Genomic DNA, 26,872 nt, shown 5'->3' with positions numbered 1-26,872 from the left:
ACCTTAATTAAGTTTTTAGAGCTGATCCCTCTTGACTCCGAATGAAAATGGGAGGAAAGAATCCATATTTATTTATCTCAGAGGGCCTTGGGGGCTATAAGCTGTTTTGTTTGTTCTTCCTGCTGTTTTATTCTGCTGACTTCATCCTGTGCTTTGAGGATATCATTTCATAAGCATGTTTTTAAAATGTGTTTATTTTGGTTCCTATTGCTGTTACGATGAGAAACTGCCTTGAGGGCCTCTTAGAACCAACAAGGACAGGATCTACAACTCTCTAACACCCACACACAAACAAAGGAATTAAATTACATTTGCACATCAATTAAAAGTTATCTGCTGATCTGAAATGGGACTGTAGTTTTGAGCTCTACCTTGCTGATGGCCAAGTCCCCTTCTTTTGAAGTCAGCCCTTGAACCAATTCTGAGATTATTCATATCATCCTTTTTTTAAACCTTCATCCCAAATCCTTCACTGCACAGGGGCGGATGGAGCAACACTGACATCCTTTGGCTTCATCTCTGAAGGGAGGGCTTGTATAGTAACACCCTCTCCTCCTTCAGCTGACCAAGTGTGAGGAGGTCTGTGCAACCCTCCCCTCCCCCCTTTATACACAGTTGGAGGTTCAGCATGATCCACCCAAGAGGGGATTGTGCAGAGTCCAATTTGTTGCATTAGGGAGCATCAACTGCTACAGGTTTAATCTGTGCAAAGGATTACATCTGCAGAAGGGAAAGCCACTGGGTGATGATCTCAATAATGTTACCAAGATGCATGCGATGCCAGGGATCAACTACCATGCTAAGAAAGACATGCTGCCTCTCCTATAATAATTTGGGGACATGGGTACCTCCTTTGGCAGAGTTCCCCAGAAAGGACTCTGGTACAATCCAGTCTCTTCAAATGGGTTCCCTTTCCCTTCTTGTAAGCCATCTGGGTCTGAGCAGCTCAGAAATTGTTTCTCAAATAGCCTGGGCAGAAAATGGAAAGACAATTTCTTTGGCACTGTCTCTGGAAAAGGCTGCAATTTAACTGTCAGATCAACCATAAATTGTGGCAGGGAGGTGGTGCAGAGATCGCAAGGGGGTCCTTTTTGGTGGCATGGGCATGACAAGGGCTGCAATCTGTCCAGGAGGAGGAGGAGGAGGACCTTCAGTGGGATCTTTCTCAGGAAGATGCAGCCTCCAAACCCAAAAAGCGTCTCCAAAGAGCAGTGATGCTCTGGTGTTGTTCTTAAGGATGCGGGAAGGGGGGGGGGGGGGGGGAGAAGCGAGGAGGCTGATTACCCTGGGCTTGAAACAGAGAGCCATTCTGTCAGCAGGAGAGGAGGAGGAGGAGGAGGAGGAGGAGGAGGGGAAATCTTCCATGGAAAGCCCTCCTTTCTCTCTCTCTCTCTTCCCCCTCCCCTCCCACCACATTCACTTGCAAATCACTCTCAGCTTGGAAAAGCCTCTGCTTTCCCCAGTCTGTGCAACCTTCCCTTTGCAGCAGATCCTCTCTCTCTCTTTCTCTCTCTCTCTCTTCCCCTCCTCCCTCTCTTCCAGTGGGGTGTCTTTTCTTTCTTTTTGAAAACAGACACTCTGAATTAAAGCCAGTCAAAGTGAAAGAAGGCAAGCTTTCTCTCCCCCCTCCCTCTCATCTTCCTCATCCATCCATCCATCCCCCCCACCTGTCTCAGCATTGCTTTCTCTGCTGTCCGGAGTGAAGTGCTGAGATGCTGGCAGCCTGAAGGAAAGCACTCCTTGTTTTGTACACGACAGCCCAAGAGGAAGAGAAGGGCAAGGATTCAACTGTGTGGCTTGGGTTGGTTGGATACTCTGCTTCGCTCCATGGGAGAAAGGTAGGCGACTTTGGGGTTTTTCTGCCAGGGAATTGGTGATCAGCACAGTATGGGCTATTTATTTATTTATTTATTTATTTATTTCCACTGTGCCCTGCAAATCTAAACTGGTAACTTTCCAGGATGCACAATAACAAGAGGAGAAACATGACTGACAAAGAGAAGTTATGTCACACACATGCACATACATGCACACAGACCTCTTCCATTCTGGCTGGGCTGCATCTTCCACCTGTCCAGTTTGCAAAGCTAGTTCATGCACTGCCAAGCTGGATTCAGTGCAATGCATGCAACCCCCCCCCCCCCCATCCTCTCCCTCTTCCTCCTCATGCACACATACCCTGGCCAAAATAAATAAATCCGTTGGTATTTCCCTATTGTGAAGGAAAGGGGGAAGAATTCAGTGTGCATTTGAAAAGCATCCCAGGGTAACCGTCATGATCGCTGCATGAATGACAAACATGTATGCCAAGTCTTCCCAACATCCTCCTTGTAAGACTCATGCTGATGGCTTGCTCAGTGGAGAGACTAAAATAGTTTGTTTTTCTTCTTCTTCTTTTCTTTTGCATGGCATTGCTCCCTGTCTAATGGCACACACTCAGGGAGAATCTTCAGACATGCAGGTCATTGGCAGGGAGGGGAGCATCTGGATTAAATGTATGGGGATCCAGTGGGATCCAAGCAAAATGAGAAGCATGTAACCATTCATTGGGACTTCCAAAGAGTAAAAAGGGAGAGTGTGCCCAAGGGAAAGCAAACATGTTCCATGGCAAGAGAGACAGCAGTAAGTGGGTGCCTTTCCTGTCGCTGCTGCAATAAAATCCATATTTGATGTGGTGTTAAATTAATGCAGCAGGCTGCAAGCCCCCTTCTCTGCTCCTGACAAGTCACCGTTGGTGGCTCTGTCAGCTGCTCTTGCTGCTGCACTACAGAATTAACTGTGAATCAATGTGCCCCATGGTGCCAGCTGTAGCCACCTAAACCAAAGAGAGCTTTTAGCATAAAGGATGCCATCCACTGACTGCACGTGCGGTTTGGGATAGACAGCAGCTAGTGGAACCCAACCTAGTATCTTTGTTTTCTGCCACACAAATGGAGCCATTCCCTATCGTCCCCAGTTTTCATTCTAGTGCAAAGACAAGAAAGAGAAGAGGCATCTGTGTTAATCCAAGCCATACTTCCATTACTTTAAAGATGCACTGAGGTGATCGGTTTTAAGTCATGTGTGTGCTAAACTGTGTGAGAGAAAGAGAGGGTGTGGGGAGAAGTATTTTCTTGTGTGGACTTTCTGGTACATTTTGTATTTACCTGCCTAAGTGATCAATTTTTGGCTGAGTATTCACAACTGGATTTCAATTTCTTTTCTTAAAATCATGTTCTGTCAGCATATTGTAATCTCAGAGCAGTTGGACACCTTCATCTTGGATTGCTATGTAGGGTAATATGCCTTAATATGAACATCTTATTTTCTTGCATACACAAACACACACACACACACACCTCAAATACTATATTGTAAAGGAATAAATACTATCAAGAAGAAAGGAAAAGATGGAGAGGGTGTCTGGGTAAGAGAGAAGAATCAGAAACACAACTTCTCCCCCATGAGAAGACACTTTTCCAACAGCACAGGGTCAGTGTAGTTGGTGGAGCAATAGCAGGGAGGGAGGGAGACAATGTGTTTAGGAATATAATCAGATTATCTATTAAAGCTCAAACTCCATGATTTCAAACCCATCCTGATCCATTGTGCATGTTGCGTGGCAGAGGGTGGACGTTCCTAATGTAACAGCTCTTCTGGGATTGTAGTTGGTTGTAAGTATTCAGATAGTATTTTTAAAAGATGCATTAAATTTTATTAGAGGGCAATTAAGTAGCAAAACACATGACGTCACAGACACTGTTTTCATCTAATGTTTGCAATACAAAACGATTGATTTTTGGGAGGTACCCATAGAGGGCATAAGAATAGAGCTCTTATGGCTTGCTTTGCACGCATTTTATATTGCTACTTCTGTCTCCAGCTTATGCTGATAAATTCTTGCGGTGGAGATGAGCATTGATTTTTTTCTAAATATATTAGGATATGTTGAGTGTTATGTGTAGTGGTACTTAGGCAATGTTTGATAGCGTATTCACTCTGGAGTGGCAGTTGTTTGTTATTTCAGAAGTATGCAGAAACCTTCTGCATACTTCGGGTACACACCTGAATACACACCTGAAAAAAGGGATCAAGTGCTGAAAGCAGAGTGTATTTTTAAAAAGTCATATGTTAACTGATAGAACTGTGTTCCCTAGAGACATCATTGCTCTTGTATTATCAGCCAAAGCAATTTATTGTTAAAGTTAAAAGCAATCCAGGGAGCCCAGGCAGTGAATGTGGCTGTTAAACAAAGACTATATTGCTATGTCGTTCTCATTAAAGGACTCAGTGCAGAAGACAGAGAAGGTTAATTTAAAAATGATAACCACCTCTAGCACTTTAGAAAGTCATTTCCTGATCTCAATGTGATATCCCAAGGAAACAGATAATGGAGTCTCTCTCTCTCTCTCTCTCTCTCTCTCTTTGTGTGTTTCTTGCTGGGATGACTTATTTCTATCTATCCAAAGATGTGGAGTTTTGTGCTGTAGAATGCTACTACATTTCAGGAGTAGTTCACTGAGGTGGTCAAGGATTGAAAGACTGTTGATCAAGGGAGAAAGAAGATGTGTGTATTTTATGCTGCTCCCCACCTACTACCCCAATGGATAAATGACTGCTGGTTGAAATTATTATGCTATATATATCTTCTTGCTTTCCTCATTAGACTTCCCCACATGCCCTGGTTCCTATACATCCAGAAAAGTATTAGATATATCTCTCATTCTACCAGGCATAGATGTATGGCATTGGATCCAAAGAGTATAAAACCTCATGACCGTAACTTATCAAACACTTGAGCTACTTTCCCCCCATCCTCCAGTATAGATGTGCTGCAGCCTTATTTCTTGAAGAGACCCACAGGAGGCTAATTAGGATCTTACTTATGTAGCAGAAAGACTACATTTTGAACAATAGAAAATCAGGTGAAGGGCCCTTGATGATTTCTGAAGACAGCGTGAAAACTTTTCAGGTGCCCTAAAAGCAAGTGGCATGTAGGATTGTATTAACATCTAGCATTGCAGATTTCTACACTGGAGATGTCATGATGAGCAGTGTTTGGTTCCCTAAATTATATGGAAACAATGTAATAACAGGCACCTGGGAGACATCTTTCCAGTTTTCATGCCTCTTCAGTAACACACAGAGGAAGAGCGATATAACATCATCCCATTGTATCCACAGATTCTTTATCCATGGATTCAATCATCCACAGCTTGAAAATACTAAAAAAAATACATATAAATTTCAAAAAGCAAACCTTGTTTTTTCCATTTTATATAAGGGACACCTTTTTACTATGCCATTGTATTTAATGAGACTTGAGCATCCACAGCTCTTGGTATCCATGGGGGTGGGGGGGTGGGGTCTGCAACCAAACCCAAGCAGATACCAAGGATCCACTGTACACATACAGCTGCAGATAAAAGCACAGAGATATTCTTGTATCAATTGCCTCCCCATGAGAGAGATAAACCACTCCCCTTTGCATATCTTCCAAGAAACGTTCAATATGGAAACCCAACCCACTTCCTGTTTCACCGTTTTGGCACAATGCTGAGAGTCATCCATAGAAATGACATTTATAGTGATGCAACTGAAAAGGCCATGCAGTTGATAAGTAACTACTCTCACCATTTAGACTGTCATTGAATTTACCTTTTGACACATCATCAAGCTTGATGTCAAAGGTTACTCTTTGGTAATGGTCATCACCAGTGAATGTATTTGCTTGTAATATGTCCAAGTGTATGACATTTTCAAGACAAACAATCAACAATGTATTTCAGGTTTTTCAAAATTCTTCCTCTGACTAGGCTGGATTATTTATATGTGGCATTTCATCTCTAAACTATGGATTCACAAAAGAAAATCAAGCTTGTGTTTCTTGTAGATCCACCCATCACTCTATATGTCTGCCATTGTGAATAAACGGCAAATGCTCCCATGTATAGCACACTAGCCATCCCACCATAGATAAGCAGAACACAATTACCTCCTAGGCTTTTTCTTAGTGCTGTTTGTAAAATCTGTTAAAAGGGTGGGGGGATTCTGCCACCATTTTCAAGGTGGTCAGCCATCCTCCTTTTCCAGGACATGTCCTACATTTCAGCCTTCTGTGCAGGAGGAACCCTAAAATGTCCTCCATTTTAAGGATGACTAAGAAGCATGGCTTTATATTTCTATGAGTGTTTTGAGCATTTATCTGGTCGTGTCCTACATTTTTCTTGAATCTCTTACATTTTGTAGTGCCTTGTCTTCCTTTTTCAGTGAGGACATCTGGTCACCTTGCTCATTTTTGTTGTTACATTTTCATCCTGTGTTTCCACTAAGGCTGGTGCCACAATACAGAGTGAATGCAGTTTGATACGTCTTTAACTGCCATAGCTCAATGCTGTGGCATCCTGGGATTTGTAATTTTTTGTGGTACCAGAGCTATCTGACAGACAAAGCTAACTATCTCATAAATCCACAAATCCCAGAATTCTATACCATTGAGCCATGGCAATTAAAACAGTGTCAAATGGCATTAATTCTGCAGTGTAGATGCAGCCTAAAATAGTCTTCAATGTGGGTAACAGACATCACTAAAACAGAGTATTGTTGTTGTGTGCTTCCAAATTCTTTCTGACTTATGGTGATCCTAAGGTCATGGGGCTTTCTGGCCAAGTTTGCCAGAAGACGTTTTCCATTGCCCCTGAGGATTAGAGCATGTGACTTGCCCAAAATCACCCAATGGTTTTCATGGTCCGTTGGGGAATTGAACCTGAGTGTACAAACTATTAAAATTATTACAATCATGAAAAAATTGTTGAAATACTTTAAAAGGCCAGATTGAAAAGAAGTATCCACATTGTTCCTAAAATCAGCCAGAATGATAACTGATTGCAACTTTCAGGGAAGTGCATTTCACAATGTGGGATCAAACAAAGAAAAAGCCATTTCTCACACACCCACACATCCTCTGCAAGTGATACGTTTTCTCAGGAGGGCAATAATATGAATATCTGAATTCCACAAGCCAGTAAAATATTGGAGGCAACATATTTCAAGTTTTCCCACACCGTTAATGCTGCAATTTGTACATTGGAGATTTTCATACAGGGAAAAGTGATGGGAGCATAGTGAGATGCTTCCGTCACTATCGCACAATTGTGCAAAGATTTTCAGACGAGGTCATGTGATGTCATGATAATCACATCATTATCCCCAATAAAAAGGAATTCTAGTACTGTTTTTCATTCATGGGAAAGTCCCGTGTATAAAAAATAGTGCTAGAATTCCTCTTTAGTCATGGAATAATGAAGCGTTTATCACGATGTCACGCAACGTTGTCTGAAAATCTTCATGAAATTGTATGATAGCGATAGGAGCATCCCATTATGCTCCCATCACTTTTCCCTGTGTGAAAATCTCCATTGTGCTGAAAGGTCTTTGTTTCCCTGCTGTCCCTCTCTACATGCCACTCTCTGTGGATGGCAAGTGTGGATGTGAAGACTCAAAACAGTGTAATGCATTAGATGTGGTAGAAAGGACTAGCCACATAACTGTCATTTTGGAGCAGTCTTCTTTATTGTTGGATATAAAATGGCTCCTAAATATTTACCTCACAGCCAAGCCATCTCTATGTGGTATATTTCCCCCTCATCAAAATTTCTACTTCAGATTTGCCTTGCTGGTTATTATTTCCAGATTCAACATTCTTTGTTAAACCTTTGCCATTTTTTAAATAACTATGCACCATTTGCAAATTGTGCCACTTCATTCACACTTTCCCCCCTCTATCACTCTCAAGGTCATCAGCCATTTTGACCAGAACTAGTTCTCGATGTGTGAAGTCTCTCGTCAATTATCTCATGATTTATATAAACTGGGGTTCTCATCACTCACATGTGGGGCCAACAGGGCCATAAATACAGGGTAAATAGGTCCACAAATATGAAGGCCATCAAACTCATGTGTGCTAGTGACGGACAATAAAACTTGCATTTCCTATTGCAACCAATGTGATTGAAAAGTGCTTCCTTCTGGCTGAATTGTAGCCACAGTCAACAGATTTACACCTATGTCCTTTAAACATAACTCCTGTTTCTCTTGTGACTGGGCTGGCCTCCTTCCCAATGTAACTCAGATTATTTCTGATGCCACTGGGAAACTTGAAAGCTGGAAAGTGATGTCTACGAATTTGGATTTCTCTTATAGTCTGCTATATAAGCATTCATTAAAAGGTAGCCTTAGGAGAGTTTTTGTGCAGGGGCCATTTTTTCCCCTGAGAGCTTTTGTCCTCTAAAAAAACTGGAGGCCACAGGCATGGGGACGTTCTGAGTCTTGTTATAAATCCACCTCTGGTTTCTTATTCTTTTTGCTTCTTGTTATTGTTCATATATTTTCTGAGCCATGGAAGTCCATATTTTGTTTTTTCATAAGTGGTGGGGAGATTAACCTATCTGTCCTCAGCACAATCAGAAGGAACTGATTCATTGTAGAGAGTGTTATTTACAAGCAAGTTTGCTTAAAGTATTTTTCGAAACAAAGACCTGTAGATAGTCAACTATAGTAGGAGTGAGCAAAACGTGGCCCTGGGCCTTCATGTGACTCTTGAGGCTTTTGTTGTAGTATCTGGTTCCTCCAGATATCTAAGACCACTCTTTTTTGGCCAAAAATGAGAGTAAAGTGTATTTCCCAGAAACCCCTGGAATGATAAATTTACCATTTAAATAGTATTCACTCATCATTCAACTGTACCCCTCCACACACATTGTTTATCATGCAAAAAATAAAGGGGGAAGATAGAGGGTTTTTCAGAATCAGAAGTGGGCTTATAGACATCCCGAGGGTGTGTTGTTGTTTTTAACAAAAATAACATTTTTCAGATATATAAAAGCAGAATAACAACAGTGTCTAATATGTAAAGAGAAGGAGTGTTATGTGTTGGGGATGGGACAAGAAAGAAGGAAAAAGCAAATACAAATACAGAAACAGAAATAAAATAGAACGCTAGGAAAGATTAAAATGACTTCCAATGTCCTCTTCAGTGGTTATTAAACTATATTAAACTATCAAAGCCATCAATATCTCTCTCATGCAAGAAAAACAAACACACATCAACCTCTGTTCTACAAATTGCAAATATTAATCCTCCAAATTAAATCTTTTACAATCAAAGATATGTTCCCTAGCAGAAAGTCAATCAGATACTGATGTATATTTATTACTAAATATATAATAATCTTTATTATCTATTGCTGTTAGGCTACTCTTCAGTTAAATCACATGCATCAATTTTTGCTCGCCTCTCAAATACAAATATTGCTATCCAGCCTATCAAATTACATCTTCCCAATTTCCCTTTATTCCTGTCTAACATAACCTCATCAGCTCCTTCTCCCAACCACTCTCAAAGGGAGAAAAATCATTAAATCAACCAAAAATAACAAAGCCCTCATTGAAATCTTAAATCAGCGTGAAATCCAAGACGACTAATGACATCTTAAATCCAGAAGAGTCAGCATTTCTATCCTTTCTAGTTATGAATTAAACTCTCAACATCTTACCAGTTCTCTTCAGTTGAACACAGTGGACACATGCCCTCTGATTACAGAATATCTAGGGGGGAAAACTTTCCCAAAAGAAAAAAAAAAAATATATGTATATGTATATATATATATATATATATATATATAATCTTATCATACCTCTCAACCCCTCCCCCATGTTCTCCTCCTTCAATCCAAATTCCAGTCTAATTCTTATTGTGTAATTCTTAAAATTACTAAATTTGTTTTAAGTAGAAGTCTTTTGCAGTCAACACAATTCCATATTCTCAAAACAAACCAACCTCAGTCTTTTAAATGATTTTATTGGAAAAAAATTAAAAAACAATCAATAGTTCAACTTTAGGAGTTTACTTCATAATTCCATATTGCTATGTTATTATTCATAAATATTTTTATTTGTTCTTTTGCTCACGAATTTATTAAAATTTTCTGTCTGCAGTCTTGAAACCTCTTAACAGTAACCCTCAGGATTCCATCCCAAAATGCAAAAAGGGGACATTTGGGGCAGTCCTTGTGGCTTCTGCATGATTCCAGGTGTATAAAATTGTCCTTTAGACTTGCCAAAGATGCCCACACTTGATGTATACTACACCATTTTCAATCCTCTTTAACAGTAATCTTACACGCATAAAACCTATGAAATCTTAAGCAATACAAAGGTGCAAGGGAGAAGTGAGAAATGCTGAGGTGAAATGGTGGTGAAATTACAAAATTGCAGTTCCTCAGAAGATGGGATGAAACTTTTAGTTCAGCAGCTTTCAAATGTATTAAAGTTTCTAGCTTTATGGTCCATATTCCATCTCTTCTAACAATTTAAACCAGTTGGAAATTGGAGTTCTATAAATAACCTGTCTATCTTTAACAACACATTGCTTAAACTGAGCTTCAACAACCAAATCATATTGAAATTCAGTGGTGGGAGGTGGCTTCCATGTCAGTAGGGCAACAAACCCTTTCCACCTTTTTCTATGAACTTTAAAGAAATAATCCAAAGTGCTGAACCCAGTCCCCAAAATAGGTTTGTTACTTTTGAGAACGGAAAAGTTCAGATTAAAAACTAGAGTCAATTAACCACCATATTGACAAGAGTTTCACCACCTGCCATGGATCATGATAGTTGAATCAGTCTGCTGTTGTAATGTAGATAGGCCCAACATGTTCTCTTATGCCTATTGTCCTTGAAATAGATTTCCATTGGGTTTGTGATACATGGTTTCTTATTATAAAACTCATGACTTATTACAAAACCCATGACCATCACTACAGATAGCTAGCTAGCAAGATAGATAGATTTGTTGTTTTTGTTGTTGTTGTGTGCCTTCAAGTCATTTCCAACTTATGGTGACTCTGAGGTGACCCTATTACAGGTTTTTCGGGGACTGATGGTGCGTCTTACCCAAGATCACCCAGTGGGTTTCCATGGTAGAGCAGGGACTCGAATCCTGGTCTCCAGAGTCATAGTCCAACACTCAAACCACTATGCCATGTTGGCTCTAAGTCATATATATATATATATATATAATTGAGAATATGTAAATGGCGCTTCATACATTTTGGCACTGTATTTTTTGCAAGAGAAAGTGCGTTTTAAATATTCTGCTCCATTAAAAAAAAGAGAAGAGAAAATATGTCAGCATGTTGAAAAAAAATATTGTGTGAATCTACATCAACATGCTAAGAGGTTTTTGCTACATGCTAAGAGGTTTTTAGTGCATGGGAGAGAACCTGTAACATACATCAACTATCACACCAACTTTAACCTAAAGAGGCACAGTCCACAAATGGCTGTTCCAGATTATCATTCCGAATGTGCACATTCAATCAAAGGCACATTTTAAAACCATCATCAGCTGCATCTTCACTGCATACCTAATGCAGTTTAACTGCCATGGCTCGGTGTTATGGAATCCTGGGATTTGTAGTTTGTTGGAGCTCCAGAGCTCTCTGGCAGAGAACACAAAATATATCACAAAAATACAAATCCTAGAATTCCAATTATGGAGCCATAATTAAAGGGGTGTCAAACTGCATTATTTCTGCACTGCAGGTGCACCTCCTCTTCATCATCATCACATCAATCCCTATGGCTGTCCCGAACAGTTATGTAAAAATATACAAACTTTGAGCAAAGGTAAAAATCTGGGAGGAAGAATTCTCTCAGCACCTCTGGCCGTTCCTATCTTTGGTGTGTATGTGCTTCTTTTCAGAGGATCCCATTCTGAGTCTGTGACTAGTATATTCTTTTGTTACTAAACAGGCTTGAAATTGTACAATGAGGATTTAACTGAAGAATTTAAACTAGAGTCTGCTGTTAGCCAGAGCTCTACGTATTAGCATATTTCATTTCCTTAAGTTACAAGTGACATCAGTTTCTGGTATCTTTCTACCAGCTGCCATTTTTTCTTTTATACCTCCCGGGACTCTAGGCAGAATAGATTCCTGTGCTTTCAGTTGATAAGGAAGAATTGTGTGCTGCAGGTGGCATAAGTACAGAAAGTTTCTTTTGAGATATTGCTTAACTTGTTCTATCAGAGAGGATAAGATTGGAGTAGCAGCTTGTGAAGGAAAGCCTACTAGTTGGCAGCGTGTAATATCTTCTCAGCACTAGCAGCTTGTGTCAAGGGAATACAAAACCTTAAGATTTATTTTATTTTTATATTTTTAGCAGTGAGTATATGGTTTATTCTGTCAGCAGTATCACTTGGTTTCTTAATATCACTTTCAGTCAAACTAAGCATTTAAAATTCTCTCCCTTTTTGTCCTTGTGGGTAGCCTTTCTTTGCACATAAGACCAAATCAAATTTAAAGGAGGAGTGTGAAAAGAAGATGATATTTGCAAAGCAGCCTGTCAAAAAACTTACTAGAGAATAAAATGGTTAAATATCTTCCATATTCTGCTAGTTCTCAAAAGATATTTGCAAAGCAAAGGGAGTTCTCAAAAGATATTTGCAAAGCAAAGGGGAAAAGGCCTTCCCCTCTCCTCTCTCAGTTTATCCTATTTCTATGTGTAACAAAGAAATGTGTGTGTGTGTTTTATTGCATGCTTTTAAAATATTATTATTTATATGGTAGGTAAGTGGGTGACATTTACCACTGGCATTCCATCAGGTGCCACACTTCTTGTATTTTATTATCCCATCTTGGCACTTCTCATCACCCCATAAACAATGTGGTGCATCTGTATTCACTTTGCTTAAAATTGCATGGTTTTAAATTAATTAAATTTCTTTAACATGCAGATGTGGTAACACTCAAGAATGGAATGCTTTAAAATGTTTAATAACACTGTCATAGCTTCATATTTAGAGAGTGATAGTGAGTTGTTTTGTTCTCATGTGAGACAGAGCATTAGTCATTTATATGAAAATCCCAACAAATTAATTTTGAGTATCTTGATCCAGTTCAAATTCCAAACATGAAGATATCGCATCACCTTTAAAAAAAAATAAGCAGAAAAGGTTTATAGGGGTCTGTGTATTTTTCTGGTCCCACAAAATACCTTAGTACTCAGTGGCAGAGATCTACATTCAATTGCTAGTTTCAACTAGAGCAGACCCACTGGTATTTTTAGAGTGTTGACTTGCCATTTAACAGAAATAGTGGGTCTACATTTGTTGGCAGTAGCAATTGGATTTAGACCAGAAACAATAGAAGCAGCCAGGGCGAGGAAGAATGTATACTTCACTCTCTTGAAAAGAAATGGGGCTGTAGAAAATGAGTATCATCATTTCACAAGGCATATAGTCATTTGTCTGAATTGCCTCTGTCTCTGGGGCATATCTAGGCAGAGTTAGGCATATTTCACTCACATTTTGATTCAGACTAATAGTATGGTTCTGTGAAGAGCAATTTACTCTTTGTTCAGCTGGGATAGGATGAAGCCCATCAAGGAAGTTATGAAAAATCTGTCACTTCAAATAAAACTAAAGTTACCTTACAAACTGAGAAAAGTCTGTTTCATATATAGAAGTAGGGATGGGGAAATGGTGGCTCTCCAATTGTTTTGGACTGCAGTTCTCATTGTGCCCATTTGCCATAGTGATTAAAATTAAGGTGGATATTGTCCAACCACTTCTGGAGGTCCACAACAAATTCAGCACTATAGAAGAAAGTTTTCTGATGAGTTGGTGGGATGTACTTGGAAGGGAGAAGATAGCCATGGTGTTGCCCACCAGTGGGTGCATAAGTCTGTCTGTACACACATTATTTATTTATTTAATAAGACTGCAAAACCACACTGGGAGACATTTCAAGTCTACAGAAATAAAATAAATAAATAAATTTAAGGAGTCTGGCTGTGGAGCATCCTCCATGCACACTGTATAGCATAGATTGGGACTTCCCCTCCCCACTCCTACCACAACTTTGTGATGTTTAAATCACAAGGCAAATTTCTCTGATGGGTGAGATCTTTCCCCAAGGTAAGGAACATTCTTCAAACCTAGGCCCAAATTCACTTCCAGAGAAGTGCTCTGGTATGCTGGGTGTGGCCATAGTCAAAACAGTAAGATCAAAAGTACCAACACATTTTAGTTTAAAGCAAACAATTAAGATGTAGGAGGTTTTATGCCATGTTATCCTTTCAGAATAAAAAAAAATGGTTAGAAAGCTGGGAAACCATCCAGCAGGCGTACAACAGGGAAGTGGTCATTGGCACCTGAGAAAACCCACAGGTCTGGATTGAGAACACAGATGGACTGGATTCAGCTCCAGACATAAAGCTACTTATATTTTTGGTAAAATTAGCTAGACTTGACAAACAGCACCATGTCTGAATGTGAACCCTGACACAACGTGTACATGGCATAATGAGGTGGGAGTGATGGAAGGAACATTTTATTGTGATTTCCCTTGTCATGCATGTAGTTTTGAACTGCATATACATCTGCGTGGTTTGGATGATACACAACGAGTTTATAAAGTTTCCTGAGCAGAGGAGACTGTGATGAAGGATTGCCAATTATATCATCATTTCCACTGAGTGCATACTTGCTACTAATCTGGAGCTCAGAAAGTCACATTTTCTGAACTGCACCTTAGACAAGCAATCCCACCAAACAGTACAATAGTAATTCAACTGGCATTTGCATTTTGCATCCTGTCACTTAAAAAAAATCTGACAATGTCCCTTTAGCATCCTTGGTCCCAAGCACTGTGGTTAATAAGGCCATCCAGACCCATTCTTCCTTGGATAAGCTTCTCTTCATCATTTCAACGTTCTCAGAGCTTGCCATTGGGTCCCTTGCTTTTCTTTGACTCAAAGTGAACTTGCATTGAGCAATAGGCCCATTTCTGCAGAATAACAATAACAAAAACTAAAACCCTCTTTCTCCCTTTCCCACATACATATATACTATATAACAGAGAAGAGTAAGAGGAAAAATATATAGCGGGCCCTTTCCTTATACTGGCAATCCATTCCAGATCCCTCACGTAAGGGGAAATTCCATTGCAAACAATGGAGTATGTGCTTGTGGCTTGGGGCAGCGCAGTTGTTGTGCAGCTTCCGCATAAACTGGAAGCTGCATAAAATATGCCATGGGTGCACTGTACCCTCTTTCTGCCATGTTTAGACATGTGACATTGGAAATACATAACTGTCTTAAATTAGCATAATTGTACCTTTCTTCACTTTGTTGGCCTGCATGCAGCAATATCTAACTCCAAGATGCTATCCATGTTATAAGGATGGGAGGACTAATTGGTGCATCCTGTCATACAAGCTTGTTGGCAAATAACAAGAATAATTATTTGCACATTGATTTGTGGACCTACCACAACAGTTGAAGAACAAAACATAATATATAATCTGTAATAATAATAATAATAATAATAATAATAATAATAATAATACAGTTGGCCCTCCACATTTTTGGCTTTGACTTTTGAGGATTTGACTATTTGTGGATTTGATTAATATGTTCTTTCTATGAATCTCTAAGTTCTCCCTCATGACTCTGCCAGACATTGACCATAGAGTCATTCTGGAAGAGCTAGAGATTCCTACAAAGATGTTCTCTCGGGGGGTGGGGGGGTGGGGAATAGTGTTTTTTCTATTGCAGGTTCCTCACTTTCACAGGGGTCTTGTGCACCTAACCCCAGTGAATGTGGAGGGCTAACTGAAAAGGCTTCTTTTCTCATGACTGTTATATTTCCCCTGTACACATCAGGCTGTGGGGTTCTTTGCTCATGTACGGCAGTGGCAGGTGCTTTCTTTCTTTCTTTAAAAAATAGTATTGCATAGCTTGTAAAGAGCTTGTAAAGTTTGTGGAATTCTCTGGAAACTGGTTTGCATAAAGTTGGATGCAGTTTAATTAGAATGCTTGATTCACTGAGAGAAGCTGCACAAAATGTATGTGACATCTGTTTGCCATTATGGCATGGTTGATCATTTTATTAATCATTGTATTATTTTTAGAATGTGTGCTATAATTAAGAGAACAGAACTGTAGGATAACAAAAAAATAGTATGAATTCTCTAGACATTTGGGATTTGTTGGTTACTTTTATCAGTAATACATGTTGGTTTCAAAGACATTTTCTGGACCAAGTCAAACAATTGTGGCCTTGGGGAAGTTGATCACTCTATTCTCCCCTTCAAATCCTCTTGCACAAATCTCGCACACTCCACAAGCCAGGAAATTAGAAGCTAGTGCTAATGCCTTGATTTACATTCTTCATTATAGTTAAAGATGCATAATACCACAAATTGTATTTGCATACAACTTATCTTTCATGTGTCCATCCTTTTCCATGGTTTTTCAGGCATAAATTACTATGAGGGTGGAGTACCTGAGTCTAAAAAGATGTCATCATGAGACCGTTTACCACTATGTCATGATAGCACTATAATTCCATTTTAACTTTCATGGCTTCATCCTGCTGCATCTTGTGGTTTGTATTTTAGTGAGGCACTACAGATCCTTGGCTCCCTCAACTGTTGTTTTCTTAGCTTTATTGTATTTTGCATCAGGATTTCTTAGTACATTTTGTATAGTGTGGTATATGAAGGGTAGTCAATCAATCAATCAATTTTATTAATGCTTAAGCCGAAGGTCATTCACATGATTAATATGAAAAACTGGTGACAAAAATTTGATATTATAAAATGCTCCATCAAATAACTAACATCCGAATTTTATACATTAAACATAATAAAATTCCAGACAATTAACTAAAACAACATTTAAAACAACTTCAAAAATTAGATAAGATCATCCTCATGGCACGAAGGGTAGTCAATTGAGAATGTTTACAAGTGTATTTATTTAGCCCTATAATCTTCTTCTGTAGTGATGGACTGAAGTCATATACTTGTCTCTGCAATGAACCTAACATGATGTGCTGGTTATTTTATTTACTCCTTTATACAAATATTTGTATTGTGCAGATTTTCCATTTGGTTTCTGTTGTCCAAAGCAATGCCTTTTATCTCAGTGTCATGGTGCCTCCAATGTGTAGTGGCAGCAACAAACCTTGACTCTTGGTGGTACCCTCTGTGCCCAAATGATGTCTTTCCCTCCTGCCTACCTAGATAAACTGAGAAGAGAGACAACCTGTTAGGTGGCATGAGAACATTCCCCTCTCCCATGTTCCAAACCAAATAGGGTGATGCTTCTGACATATGTATATGATAGTCCATTATATTTTTAAAATAGTCACCAATTTTTTTCCGCATCTTTTGTTGTTTTGCAGTCAGATTTGTAATCTATCCTAAAGTAGTCCATCCAGTTTTGCTGTGAATCTTGCTTCCTCTACTGAAACCTGAAATGACATGTGTGCTGGTGATGCATGACCATTGCAGCAACCATGTAGAATGCTCCCATAAACTAGGGGTTTGAATATTTTATTTGGCAGTACTGCATGTGGACTTCTCCTTAGCTAAAATCAGACCCATTTGCTGAGTCAAATTCTGATTCAAGTGACTATTTCTTGTCATTTTCCAATTTTGCTAAATTTGGTAATGTAGTAGAAATATCCTAAGTTGCTTGTCCAGCAGTACCAATCTGAGTTTGGTAACAAAATGCATGCATCTATTTTTAAGTGTGTTTGGGGTGGGGGGGGGGGAACCAATTGATACATGGAAAATGAGTCATCTTCATTTTAGTTTGTGCATTCTGGCCATATTTCAGAAAATTGCTGAAGATGCATACTGGTCAAAATGTGTCATGGACCAGATCTATTTTTCTAGAGATTAGCTCTGACTGTGGATATCCATGACAGGTAGATTTAGTTATCCTCCTCCCCCCACCTTTCCCCAAGAGCATTAATATGTCTGTAGACACAGATTTTGATTACGTAGATTTTTGGCATATCCTTCTTTGCCTTAACTGGCCTTAGTTGAGCTTACTGCCTAAAATAGATAAAGTGTAATATGATAGAATGGTTTAGGAGAACTGGGGGAAAATAAGGCATAATAAAAGTGGTGTGACTATTTAAGATCCAGATAGATTTCTGTATTAACCTGCTATCAAGGAGACAGTGTGCTTGTGGCACTAATAAATACCAGTATTAGGTTAAAGTGATGAATATGTTATACCCAAATATTTTACTGTGTGAAATTTAAATATACTCGTGTACAAGTTGACCTCATGTATAAGTCAAGGGAAGGTTTCAGGGTCAAAATGATGGATTTTGATATGACCTGTGGATAAGCCGAGGGTAAAACTTAGGGGGCTATAAGGAAGGATGGAAAGGTAAAATACCACTTCAACTCCAACTTCTCCTTTTCTGGACCTCTCCTGACCACCTAACACTGATACCCAGGTGCTGGAGGAGAGATTTTTACACTGGATTGAGAAGGGAAGCAAGTGAAGTTATAAGAGGTGTTTTTTCCATGATAAGAGGAATCTTGCAAATCAAACTGGGAACTTCTTTCACACACATACATACACACTCCCTCTCACATACAGAGAGAGAGAGAGAGAGAGAGAAACACAGTACCCCAAGGCACAAAGAATAGGGCATCAGACTTGCTTGTTTTAGGACTTTTCTAAGCAGGTCTAGTTATTGACCCACATACAGTACGCCTGTGTTATATGCGGGCACGCCTTACGCAGATTCTGGCTTACACCAGAAGCCACAATGGAAAAAACGCTGACACACCCCAGAAGAAGTAATAGGACGCATGCCACAGGCATGTGCTCCATTAATACCAATGGGATTTGAGCGTACATGTTTTTTTCCCTTACGCAGGCGGGAAGGGTCTGGAACGGATGCCCCGCATAAGGGAAGGGCTAACTGTATAAGTCAATCCAGGATTTTAGGGTCAGTTATAGGGCATAAATTTCTCAACTTATGGTCAGGTATATATAGTATGCCATTGCAGCACTTAGGTCTGTTACAGTCCAAGAATACATAGATGGCTTCACTTTCCTTGGGGCAGAGGATGCTGTTGTAGTTTGGAAATGGATGTAGAAGGTTTTGAACATGAGAGATAATGAGCAGCTACATAGCTGAAAAGGAAACGGTTGTCATTGCTGACCTTCTGAAATGCACATGAGCATGTATTTGTAAACATGAAAGTTTGCTCTCAGATGCCTTCTTTAACAAAAGAAAGAAAGAAAGGACAATCTACTTCTTTAAAAAACATTTCTATGTTCAGATAGCAGGAACTTCTGCAAGACCATTTCACAGATTCTGTAAGCAGAAGGAAAGAGTGACTCAGGAGGGAGGTGAGCTAATCACAGCTCATGGACAAATGGACTGATGCATCTTTGCAAATGTGTTTGTCATATTCAAGCTTTACTAATTTTTTTGGTATACAGTTAAAACAGATGTGGGAGAGAAAAAATCACACATAGATCTTCTCTTTGTTTCTTCAGATTTTCAGGGCCCTTTCACTGAAACCAATGGACTGGAAATGCAAAGAATTACACTAGTGTATAGACACTATACAGGGTTGCACTTTCCCAAACTCCACTGTAAGGCTTAAGTGGCTCTTTTTATAATGGTATATTGAAAATGAATAATGCAACCATCCATATGATTGTATGTGTGTGATCACCACATACATTTACTTCTGTTTCAGCTTTTACAGATGCACTTATTTAAAGGATAATGATTTATGTATATCTCTAATTAAGTCAACACTTTTTGCTCTTGCTCTCTGTCACATACACACACACACACACACAGAGAGAGAGAGAGAGAGAGAGAGAGAGAACTTTAGAGTTCTAAGTCATACTTTTAGTTGACCCTTTGACATTTTAGGTAGATCCAACCCTTTAATATGAATCCCATGAAAGCTCTGATATCTATACATATTCAGAATAATTCAGCAGCCTTTGCTGTGACTAAAAGAGGTCAGTGTACTTGAGCTATTTTAAATTGGATAGTTAAGATAGTGCCACCAAGTCAGAAAGAGAAAGTTAAAGAGAGTGTGTGATATAAAGTTTCTATAAAAAACAAAATCTTGTTTTTGTATTGTTTTATTTTATTTTTTTACTTATGACTTTTAACTAGATTTATTAAATTTGTGCCCCAGTTGTGTTCTGGGACCTGCCAAATACTTCAAAGCTGTCTTGTTTTCTAAGATCTAACAGGTCAGGGAATAAAAGACACACCAAGATCCTGGTGGGGCTCCATGCATGGCTGACAGTCTATTTTGGCCATGGGGTGTGATATGTGTGATAGGATCCAATGATATTATTCCACTGAAAGAACTGCTACTGTCAGCAGAACTGAGAAAAAATGTCCCCACCTGTCCTCCCTTTAACAGTATCTCCAAGGTTGCTCCCAGACTGCAGAATTAATGCAGTATGACACCATTCTAACTGCCATAGCTGAATGATATGGAATCCTGGGATTAGTAGTTTGTTGTGGCAGCACAGCTTTCTCGCAGAGAAGGTTTAAATATCTCACAAAACTATAATGCTGCATTCACTAACTAAGCTACTATATGGATTGTGGTACACTACCAGAAGAATTTTTGTTTGTTTGTTTGCTTGTGGTTTTTTTTATTATACTATATGGAATAGCACTCATTTTAAGTTGTCTATTTCTGCATTTCCCCCTGTAAAGACAATTATATACATTTCACTGGGTTGGAAAACCCCAGTCCAATTATTAGTGCTAACCAGGGTAGGCACATTAAATCAATGGGAAATTCCACATGTGCTGACTTACCATTTAGCAATTTATTTAATGGGCCTACTCTAGTTGGGAATAGCAATTGGATTAACTAGCAGCAAATTTTGTGTCTGGCTGTAGCATCAGAAACACTGTTGAAGGAAAACATTCTGGATTCAGACTAGCTTCAGTCTATTCCAAATATGGGTAAAATAAAAATTCACTTACTTCCACAATACTTTACTGTTATTTGCTTTGTTTGCTTTCTCACAACTCCCTATAGTAAATTATTTATAATGTACATCACCCTGTAACAACTGAAATACATATCCTTCCTGCCTCCCTCTCCCATTCTGGACACATAGGTTTTTTAAAGAAGGGGAAATATTAAGCATGTTAAATGAATCCAAACTAGGTATTATAGTGGCATGCCAAAGCAGGCAGGGTTATGTTAATAATGTATTGACCCACGAGAAGGTGAATAGTACAGTTTTCTGAAGAAATTCCTATCAATATTCCTTTCATTGCTTCAGCTTGGAGAGTTGATGATTTTAAGTACTTTGCTGCCATCTTGTGGTGTGCATAACAATTTTGGGAAGAAAACTGTTTTAAGAGCATCTATGGTAGAATTTTGATATAGTCTATAACACATCAAAGGAAAGGATACCAAATTACGACTGTGAACATGTTAAATATAGTGGATAAGGAAGAATGCATAAAACAAACAGTCAGGCCTACAGGTGGACTTGACTGACTGACTGACTGACTGACTGATTGATAAATACAGGCTGAAATCCTTTTGGCTCTGCTGGTGACATGACTACATCTGTGGAAGCAAATATGGTCATAGTGACATTAGGGGGGAAAGAAAGGCCATGGACACACCAGAAGTGTAGAAAGCAGGGATAAGGGGCTGAAGCAGCAAGAATAAGCACTCAGCTCTTACTCTACTGTGTGATTTGTGAGAAAGGCTGCCACAACCACCAAATTTCTCTATGAGAACTGAAAAAGTGTGAACGTAAATATAAAAATAATTGTTATGCCCATGGTGTTCACCAACAAGACTCAGTGGTGGTGCAGTGGTTTGTGTGTTAGAAACCAAATCAGGAAGTAGGTACCAAAATGCCTAAAAATATGTCTTTCAGGTGAAAATGCCTATCAAAAATAAGACATTTTAGGGTCAAATGCATACAAAAAATGTGTTCGGGCAAAATGTACATACAATAAATACTTTGTTGGGAAAAGGCATTCAAATAAAGTACAAATAGTTGTGCATTATAAATAAGGAGCCCTGGTGGCGCAGTGGTTAAATGCCTGTACTGCAGCCATTTACTCAAAACTGCAAGGTTGCGAGTTCAAGACCAGCAAAAGGGCCCAAGCTCGACTCAGGCTTGCATCCTTCCGAGGTCGCTAAAATGAGTACCCAGACTGTTGGGGGCAAATTAGCTTACTTGCTAATTAGCTTACTTGCTGTTCACCGCTATGATCTTTGGAATAGCGGTATATAAACAAACATATTATTAATCTTCCAGACTGTGTAAATATGGGATGGAGCAGATTTATGAATGAATGTATGTAAAAACTAACATGGACAAAAACCAGAGGGATTCATCCGTCCATCCATCAATTTCTATCTCCTTGCTTTTGAATGGTCTAAGTGGGGCTTCATTTGGCACTCATGCTGTCATTGGAGAGTATCACATGGAGACAAGTGTCCTCCTCCTATCATTAAATCATCTCATTCATGGGATTGAGGGGAAGATTAAAGAGTAATGGATGCATCACTGGGTATTAATGGAAATTCCTGTTAATACCCAATTATGTGTCCATTACTGTTTAAAGACAGGAGAAGAATTGGATAAGCATGCAGGGATGTGACAATCTTTACCCCGATCACATGAATGAGATGATTTAACAATGGGAAGGGAATGCTTGCCTCCTTTGTGTGATAATTGCTATTGTAGCATATGCATATCTCCTCCTCCTTCCCCTCCTCCCAGTTTTCTGAAACCTGCTAAGATATTATGAGTTTTTATTTGCTTTCCCTCATTGATCAAGTGTGTAGTTCATATGGTTTTCATGAACCTGCCACTTTCTGATCATATGATTTTATTGTTTTGATATTATTATGGTTTGTTTCGTAGCTAGAGGCTACAACTTTGATAAACTAATATATGCCTGCAGATATTCAGAGTTAGACCATGGGAGAGGAGCTGCATCATATCTGGGTACAATTTTTACGTTATGGGACCATACAGAGTTTGCATGGACTAGTGGGCGCAAAACCTTAAATGGCTGAAAATCCAATTCTGATTCTCTCTCACACTCACTCACTAATGTTGAACAGTAAAAGTCCATGCAAACTACTCAAATTGCCACATGTGGCCCAGGACTGCACTTTGTCTCTTCTGAGTTAGAACATATCTACAAAGTGAGTACCCTAGGTCATTTCTTACCACAAAATGACATGAAACAGTCTGCTTTGGGCACCAGATTCTGGGGGAAGGAAATACAAGTTCATTCCTGCATGTATTATCCAGTCTATTCCATAGGAGCCTAGTTAGTACAGAAGAAGAGGTACTCTAAAAGCATGTGAAGCCCATTGTTCCCCACCCTTGGTTAAGAAACTATAAAAACTTTCCTCATTATTGATGTTCTGGCAGTGTGCACAATTGAATATATGAGCTATATATTCATAAGGCAGCATTAATGTTTCTTGGACCACAGTCTGCAACTGGCTTACATCAGCGTACTGCTATTGACTCTAATAAGACTGTGCTCATAGATTAGGATAGAACAAGAGATAAAGGCAGTAAAACCAAGAGAAAAGGAGATAATAAAAGCATCAGTTAATGATAAGTTGCCAGGATAGATCAGCAACTTTCAAGGAAGTTATTAGAAATAATCACTGAGTTTTGTACAAGACAGAGATATGAGATCAATGTGAATAAGTAAGATTCCAGGGTTGAACTAGGATTATCTAACACAGAACTAAGAAGAAAATGTAAGATGATGTGAAAAAGTAAAGTACTTAAGGATTATCTTAAGAGAAGATTTACCAGGATGTTTATAAACCAGCCATTAATAAAATTTTAAAAGACTGATAAATATCATTTTAAAAAAAGATGGTAAGGATTTCATTCGTAAAAGAGAATGTAATGGCTAAATTTAACTCAGAACTACTATTACACAGATGGGCTAAGATGAAAAATAGTTCATGCAGATGGCAAGAAACTGAGTAAATTTTAAAAGTTTACAGAACAGAAAAAAAGGGGGTACCAAATATTGGGCACATGAACCAGTAGTGCCATCCTGTCAGAAAAAGATTCTGATAAAGAGAGTCACACGGCATAGTCAAATAATGAGTGATTCAAGGAACATTCTAATCTATTGCCTAGGAGGGGCTACCTTGGAGGACTGGAAGGAGCAACCATAGAGATGTCCTCCCAATTCCTAGAGGACTCTCCCCGGAAGTCCTATCTCTGGCCCCTCTTTCAGCCAATCACAGGTCCCGACCGCCCCAGCAAGGCATGCTGGAGCACGCCAGGCCCAGCAGAGCCCCGATGGCTGGCACGGCCTCCCAGCGGCAACGCAGCTCACCGGGGCAGTCCGGTGGCCATCCTTTGTTGCTTAATAGTAATCAAGTCAGCCTTGACTTATGGCAATCCTATGAATGAGAGATTTCCAAGAAACCTTCTTATTAAATGCCCTGTGATCTCAAGGCAGTGTCTCCCTGATTGAATGTATCCATGCAGTTTTCTTCTTTTCCTACTGCCTTTGACTCTATCAAGCATCATTGGTGTTTCTGTGTTTTTGTTTTTTCTTAATGATTCATGTTCTCACATAATATGGCCAATGTATGATGGCCAAAGTTTAATTGTTTCAGCTTCAAATGAGGCTTCATTTGCTCCATTCATTTGTCCTTTTGAAAGTCCATAGCATCCATAGAACTGTCCTCCAGCACCAAATTTCAAATGAATTAATTCTTTTCCTGTCAGGTTTTTTTCATTATCTGGCTTTCACAAACATACAAAAAAACTGAAAATATTATGTCATGAATGATCTTGATTTTGGTATTTAATGATATATCTTTACGTTTGACAACCGCATGTACTTCTTCCATATCTGCTCTTTCAAGCCTTAGTCTGTCCATTTTGACTAATGACAGATCCAAAGTATATAAAATCTTTAACTATTTTGATGTTTTCATTGTTCATTTTAAATTTGTGCAAATCATTTTGGTCATTATTTTTGTTTTCTTTGACCGGGTTCCCACTATGATTTAAAGCAAATTGCTGATCTGGTTATATGACCATTGTTTCCATTGGAAACTGGTTCCAACCCTACTATGATTGGTTTCAATCACGATGAAGCAAGGCAAACACAAAAAACCCGCTCTTTCCTGAAACTAGTTTTTTGGCAGTTCTTTTGAAAAGAATCGATTCCGAAGCATGTTCAACAAGTGGGAACAACGGATCTGAATCACATCATTATGGAGGTGAGGGACTAATGGCAGAGGGGTGTTTATATATATAATTGATAGAAGATTTGATTCATTGGTTTGGGAGCTACTTGGAATTACCCGGGTGAACTGATGGCAGCTCATTGTGAGGCAAGTAGTTGCAAAACCAATTAATCGAATCTTTTACACATATATATATATATATATATATAGTTCCCAAGCCGGGCTGCCCAGGCTGCCGTGTACGTCAATGATGACGCACAGATGATTGACATGCATTTTGAAGCAGCACAAACTAGTGGGGACGACAGTCATGCCAAAAAAAGAAGCAATTACAAGGGGAGAATGAAAAGATCGAATTTCATAGTGGGAACGACAGACCTTTTGGAATTGATTTACCAACACAGAGCGAAGGCAAATCGCAAACCGGTTTAAATATAAGTGGGAATGAGCCCTTAATGTTCACCTTCAACCCTGCTTTTGCACATTCTCTTTCATTTTCATCAATAGATTCCCGTCTTCAAAATATTTGCTAGTAATATAATATCATCTGTATTGTGCTGGCCAAATGGCCGTAATAAAATTATTATTATTATTATTATTATTATTATTATTATTATATCATCTGTATATCTTGAATTCTTGATGTTCCTTTCCCCATATTTCATATTTCCCCCTCCAAGTCTACTCTTGTTCTCTGCATTTATTTTTTGTGTAGATTGAATAGATGGAACGATAAAATACAGCATTGCCTTATACCTTTTTCAGTTTAAAGTCATTCTCTCCCCCCCATATTCTGTCCTTCCAGTGACTTCTTATCTTGATCATTGCTGCTGAGTTCAGATCTAAACTGCGGTGGAAAAGAAGAGAGATTTTAAAAAAATCATTTTGAAGAATGAGTTGAATGAAACTCTGGGATGAATATAGATGACTACTTCAACTTAAAAAAGGTGGCCCAGAAATATGTAAATAAATCAAGTCAGAAAATTCTGCAATAGAAATACTGACAAAGAATAGTGGATTCACTCCCTCTCAGTTTTTGGGAAGTAGGGATGATAATTCTTGATTTTCCCCATCTGAATGAGAGTGGAGGGGGGAATCATTTATTTTCCCCCATGCTGTTCAGAGACACAGGTGTTTTTGTTTGTTTGTGATAGGAAGCTGTGCAGTTTTCTTAGCTGCCAGAATAGCTGGGGGTGGGGGCTGCAGGGGGTAGGGAAATTGCTGGAAATTTGACATCTCTCATTTGAGAGCTGCATCCTCTAGTCGAGATATTTGTGGGCAGTTTGTGGGTGCAGAGGGGGGATGAGATGTTTGGCAGCTGACAATCTAGTTTCTGCTTTTCTTACTGATTTCCTCTTCCCAAGCCCCAATCCCAATGAGAAGCTATGAAAATAATTTGTTCATAGTTGAAGTGATGGGCTGGAGGAGGAAACAACTTTTCACAATGTCTAGTCAGGATTTTTGTGAACTGCAAATGATAATAAGCAGCTAGTAGTCTTCCAGTGTTCCAGGACTATTCAACTTGACCCAGTCAATAGGTAGTAAAATTGTCCTTTGAATGGAAAAGTCCAAGCCCTTCCCCATGTTGCAGAATTTTTTGAATGTTTATGGATGTTGATCTGTTTTCCCATTGCAATTGACTGCTTAGTGAATGGGTGCACATATATACAGGGACAAACTAGTATTAGTGAGCAGATGCTTGTTTCTAAATGTTTCGTGATATAACATCTGGCATTTCAATTTAACATGGGATCTTGGGTTTACATATTATATTTACTTGCCCCATTAAAGAGGGTTTTTT

The 26,872-nt window shown here is 39.0% G+C and overlaps 1 protein-coding gene across 2 annotated transcripts in view; it reads left to right on the top strand.

Moving 5' to 3' along the window:
• Positions 1-1,423: 1,423 nt before the first annotated feature.
• Positions 1,424-26,872, top strand: part of CDH10 (cadherin 10) — a 147,847-nt gene continuing 122,398 nt past the window's right edge. The window contains exons 1-2 of one of the 2 annotated variants that reach the window (XM_089516584.1): positions 1,424-1,838; positions 25,877-26,018. The gene's annotated coding sequence lies outside the window, so the exon portion shown is untranslated. The remainder of the gene's footprint in view (positions 1,839-25,876; positions 26,019-26,872) is intronic. The other variant, XM_089516583.1, reaches the window with a different exon arrangement.

The sequence above is a fragment of the Sceloporus occidentalis genome, unplaced genomic scaffold, assembly GCF_023333645.1.
Source record: "Sceloporus occidentalis isolate IW3139 unplaced genomic scaffold, rSceOcc1.0.p SCAF_3, whole genome shotgun sequence".
Lineage (NCBI taxonomy): Eukaryota > Metazoa > Chordata > Lepidosauria > Squamata > Phrynosomatidae > Sceloporus > Sceloporus occidentalis.
The sequence above is the reverse complement of the archived record's forward strand: the minus strand, read 5'-3'. Positions and strand labels throughout refer to the sequence as shown.